This window comes from Hordeum vulgare, unplaced genomic scaffold (genome assembly GCF_904849725.1).
Source record: "Hordeum vulgare subsp. vulgare unplaced genomic scaffold, MorexV3_pseudomolecules_assembly, whole genome shotgun sequence".
Classification (NCBI taxonomy): domain Eukaryota; kingdom Viridiplantae; phylum Streptophyta; class Magnoliopsida; order Poales; family Poaceae; genus Hordeum; species Hordeum vulgare.
Window position 1 is genome coordinate 2,445 of NW_025422493.1, and position 5,056 is coordinate 7,500.

General features: G+C 46.5%; 1 non-coding gene across 1 annotated transcript; it reads left to right on the top strand.

The window, feature by feature from the left end:
- Positions 1 to 3,223: 3,223 nt before the first annotated feature.
- Positions 3,224 to 3,342, top strand: LOC123417557. Its single transcript, XR_006616991.1, has one exon. It is a non-coding gene; the product is annotated as a 5S ribosomal RNA (ribosomal RNA).
- The last annotated feature ends 1,714 nt before the right edge of the window (positions 3,343 to 5,056 follow it).

Genomic DNA, 5,056 nt, shown 5'->3' on the forward strand with positions numbered 1-5,056 from the left:
TAGTAGTAGTCGTAGTAGTGGTAGTAGTAGTGGTAGTATTGGTAGTAGTGGTAGTAGTGGTAGTAGTGGTAGTAGTGGTAGTAGTCGTAGTAGTGGTAGTAGTCGTAGTAGTGGTAGTAGTAGTGGTAGTAGTGGTAGTAGTGGTAGTAGTGGTAGTAGTGGTCGTAGTGGTAGTAGTGGTAGTAGTGGTAGTAGTAGTAGTAGTACTAGTAGTAGTAGTAGTAGTAGTAGTAGTAGTAGTAGTAGCAGGAGCAGGAGCAGGAGCAGGAGCAGGAGCAGGAGTAGTAGGAGGGGTAGTAGTAGTAGTCGTAGTAGTAGTAGTAGTAGTAGTAGTAGTAGGAGGAGGAGCAGGAGCAGGAGCAGGAGCAGGAGCAGGAGCAGGAGTAGTAGGGGGGGTAGTAGTAGTAGTCGTAGTAGTGGTAGTAGTGGTAGTCGTGGTAGTGGTAGTAGTGGTAGTGGTAGTAGTGGTAGTGGTAGTAGTAGTAGTAGTAGTAGTAGTAGTAGTAGTAGTAGTAGTAGTAGTAGTAGTAGTAGTAGTAGTAGGAGCAGGAGCAGGAGCAGGAGCAGGAGCAGGAGCAGGAGCAGGAGCAGGAGCAGGAGCAGGAGTAGTAGGAGGGGTAGTAGTAGTAGTAGTAGTAGTAGTAGTAGTAGTAGTAGTAGTAGTAGTAGTAGTAGTAGTAGTAGTAGTAGTAGTAGTAGTAGTAGTAGTAGTAGTAGTAGTAGTAGTAGTAGTAGTAGTAGTAGTAGTAGTAGGAGTAGTAGTAGTAGGAGGAGGAGGAGGAGCAGGAGCAGGAGCAGGAGCAGGAGCAGGAGCAGGAGTAGTAGGAGGGGTAGTAGTAGTAGTCGTAGTAGTGGTAGTAGTGGTAGTCGTGGTAGTGGTAGTAGTGGTAGTGGTAGTAGTGGTAGTGGTAGTAGTAGTAGTAGTAGTAGTAGTAGTAGTAGTAGTAGTAGTAGTAGTAGTAGTAGTAGTAGTAGTAGTAGTAGTAGTAGTAGTAGTAGGAGGAGGAGCAGGAGCAGGAGCAGGAGCAGGAGCAGGAGTAGTAGGAGGGGTAGTAGTAGTAGTCGTAGTAGTAGTAGTAGTAGTAGTAGTAGTAGTAGTAGTAGTAGTAGTAGTAGTAGTAGTAGTAGTAGTAGTAGTAGTAGTAGTAGTAGTAGTAGCAGGAGCAGGAGCAGGAGCAGGAGCAGGAGCAGGAGCAGAGCAGGAGCAGAGCAGGAGCAGGAGCAGGAGTAGTAGGAGGGGTAGTAGTAGTAGTCGTAGTAGTAGTAGTAGTAGTAGTAGTAGTAGTAGTAGTAGTAGTAGTAGTAGTAGTAGTAGTAGTAGTAGTAGTAGTAGTAGTAGTAGTAGTAGTAGTAGTAGGAGGAGCAGGAGCAGGAGCAGGAGCAGGAGCAGGAGCAGGAGTAGTAGGGGGCGTAGTAGTAGTAGTCGTAGTAGTGGTAGTAGTGGTAGTCGTGGTAGTGGTAGTAGTGGTAGTGGTAGTAGTGGTAGTGGTAGTAGTAGTAGTAGTAGTAGTAGTAGTAGTAGTAGTAGTAGTAGTAGTAGTAGTAGTAGTAGTAGTAGTAGTAGTAGTAGTAGTAGTAGTAGCAGTAGGAGGAGCAGGAGCAGGAGCAGGAGCAGGAGCAGGAGCAGGAGTAGTAGGAGGGGTAGTAGTACTAGTCGTAGTAGTAGTAGTAGTAGTAGTAGTCGTAGTAGTAGTAGTAGTAGTAGTAGTAGTAGGAGCAGGAGCAGGAGCAGGAGCAGGAGCAGGAGCAGGAGCAGGAGCAGGAGCAGGAGCAGGAGCAGGGGTAGTAGTAGTCGTAGTAGTAGTAGTAGTGGTAGTACTGGTAGTAGTGGTAGTAGTGGTAGTAGTGGTAGTAGTCGTAGTAGTGGTAGTAGTAGTCGTAGTAGTGGTAGTAGTAGTGGTAGTATTGGTAGTAGTGGTAGTAGTGGTAGTAGTGGTAGTAGTGGTAGTAGTCGTAGTAGTGGTAGTAGTCGTAGTAGTGGTAGTAGTAGTGGTAGTAGTGGTAGTAGTGGTAGTAGTGGTAGTAGTGGTAGTAGTGGTCGTAGTGGTAGTAGTGGTAGTAGTGGTAGTAGTAGTAGTAGTAGTAGTAGTAGTAGTAGTAGTAGGAGGAGGAGCAGGAGCAGGAGCAGGAGCAGGAGCAGGAGCAGGAGTAGTAGGAGGGGTAGTAGTAGTAGTCGTAGTAGTAGTAGTAGTAGTAGTAGTAGTAGTAGTAGTAGTAGTAGTAGTAGTAGTAGTAGTAGCAGGAGCAGGAGCAGGAGCAGGAGCAGGAGCAGGAGCAGGAGCAGGAGCAGGAGCAGGAGCAGGAGCAGGAGCAGGAGCAGGAGTAGTAGGAGGGGTAGTAGTAGTAGTCGTAGTAGTAGTAGTAGTAGTAGTAGTAGTAGTAGTAGTAGTAGTAGTAGTAGTAGTAGTAGTAGTAGTAGGAGGAGCAGGAGCAGGAGCAGGAGCAGGAGCAGGAGCAGGAGTAGTAGGAGGGGTAGTAGTAGTAGTCGTAGTAGTGGTAGTAGTGGTAGTCGTGGTAGTGGTAGTAGTGGTAGTGGTAGTAGTGGTAGTGGTAGTAGTAGTAGTAGTAGTAGTAGTAGTAGTAGTAGTAGTAGTAGTAGTAGTAGTAGTAGTAGTAGTAGTAGTAGTAGTAGGAGGAGGAGCAGGAGCAGGAGCAGGAGCAGGAGCAGGAGCAGGAGTAGTAGGAGGGGTAGTAGTAGTAGTCGTAGTAGTAGTAGTAGTAGTAGAAGTAGTAGTAGTAGTAGTAGTAGTAGTAGTAGTAGTAGTAGTAGTAGGAGCAGGAGCAGGAGCAGGAGCAGGAGCAGGAGCAGGAGCAGGAGCAGGAGCAGGAGCAGGAGCAGGAGCAGGGGTAGTAGTAGTCGTAGTAGTGGTAGTAGTGGTAGTAGTGGTAGTAGTGGTAGTAGTGGTAGTAGTCGTAGTAGTGGTAGTAGTAGTGGTAGTGGTGGTAGTAGTCGTAGTAGTGGTAGTAGTCGTAGTAGTGGTAGTAGTCGTAGTAGTAGTAGTAGTCGTAGTAGTAGTAGTAGTCGTAGTAGTAGTAGTAGTCGTAGTAGTAGTAGTAGTAGTAGTAGTAGTAGTAGTAGTAGTAGTAGTAGTAGTAGTAGTAGTAGTACTAGTAGTACTAGTAGTAGTAGTAGTAGTACTAGTAGTAGTAGTACTAGTAGTAGTAGTAGTAGTAGTAGTACTAGTAGGGGCAAGCATAAGGAACAAATAGATAGTTGCATGTCGGATGCGAACATACCAGCACTAAAGCACCGGATCCCATTAGAACTTCGAAGTTAAGCGTGCTTGGGCGAGAGTAGTACTAGGATGGGTGACCTCCTGGGAAGTCCTCGTGTTGCATTCCCCTTTTTAAATATATTTTTGCGCCACGTGACAAGGATGACGCGGGACCGTGATCTATATGACCTCGTTTTCTTATTTTTGACGTTTACTAGTTTTCTTATTTTTCACGTTTCTGATATGTTTTAGCTTGCCCCTCCCGTGTCCATTGCCACATTTGCCTCGACAACGGAGACGAGTTTAACACAAGAATTTCACCGCTCCCTCTCTACCCCGACAACACGAGCACCGCCACGACCTCTGTGACTTTTCCCACCGCGCATGACACCCAACGACTAGTAGTAGTGGTAGTAGTAGTCGTAGTAGTAGTAGTAGTAGGAGCAGGAGCAGGAGCAGGAGCAGGAGCAGGAGCAGGAGCAGGAGCAGGAGCAGGAGCAGGAGTAGTAGGAGGGGTAGTAGTAGTAGTAGTAGTAGTAGTAGTAGTAGTAGTAGTAGTAGTAGTAGTAGTAGTAGTAGTAGTAGTAGGAGGAGGAGGAGGAGGAGCAGGAGCAGGAGCAGGAGCAGGAGCAGGAGCAGGAGCAGGAGTAGTAGGAGGGGTAGTAGTAGTAGTCGTAGTAGTGGTAGTAGTGGTAGTCGTGGTAGTGGTAGTAGTGGTAGTGGTAGTAGTGGTAGTGGTAGTAGTAGTAGTAGTAGTAGTAGTAGTAGTAGTAGTAGTAGTAGTAGTAGTAGTAGTAGTAGTAGTAGTAGTAGTAGTAGTAGTAGTAGTAGTAGGAGGAGGAGGAGGAGGAGGAGGAGCAGGAGCAGGAGCAGGAGCAGGAGCAGGAGCAGGAGCAGGAGCAGGAGTAGTAGGAGGGGTCGTAGTAGTAGTCGTAGTAGTAGTAGTAGTAGTAGTAGTAGTAGTAGTAGTAGTAGTAGTAGTAGTAGTAGTAGTAGTAGCAGGAGCAGGAGCAGGAGCAGGAGCAGGAGCAGGAGCAGGAGCAGGAGCAGGAGCAGGAGCAGGAGCAGGGGTAGTAGTAGTCGTAGTAGTGGTAGTAGTGGTAGTAGTGGTAGTAGTGGTAGTAGTGGTAGTAGTGGTAGTAGTGGTAGTAGTCGTAGTAGTGGTAGTAGTCGTAGTAGTGGTAGTAGTAGTGGTAGTAGTGGTAGTAGTGGTAGTAGTCGTAGTAGTCGTAGTAGTGGTAGTAGTCGTAGTAGTAGTAGTAGTAGTAGTAGTAGTAGTAGTAGTAGTAGTAGTAGTAGTAGTAGTAGTAGTAGTAGTAGTAGTAGTAGTAGTAGTAGTAGTAGTAGTAGTAGTAGTAGTAGTAGTAGTAGTAGTAGTAGTAGTAGTAGTAGTAGTACTAGTAGTAGTAGTAGGAGGAGGAGGAGCAGGAGCAGGAGCAGGAGCAGGAGTAGTAGGAGGGGTAGTAGTAGTAGTCGTAGTAGTGGTAGTAGTGGTAGTCGTGGTAGTGGTAGTAGTGGTAGTGGTAGTAGTGGTAGTGGTAGTAGTAGTAGTAGTAGTAGTAGTAGTAGTAGTAGTAGTAGTAGTAGTAGTAGTAGTAGTAGTAGTAGTAGTAGTAGTAGTAGTAGTAGGAGGAGGAGGAGCAGGAGCAGGAGCAGGAGCAGGAGCAGGAGCAGGAGTAGTAGGAGGGGTAGTAGTAGTAGTCGTAGTAGTAGTAGTAGTAGTAGTAGTAGTAGTAGTAGTAGTAGTAGTAGTAGTAGTAGTAGTAGTAGTAGTAGTAGGAGGAGCAGGAGCAGGAGCAGGAGCAGGAGCAGGAGCAGGAGCAGGAGCAGGAGTAGTAGGA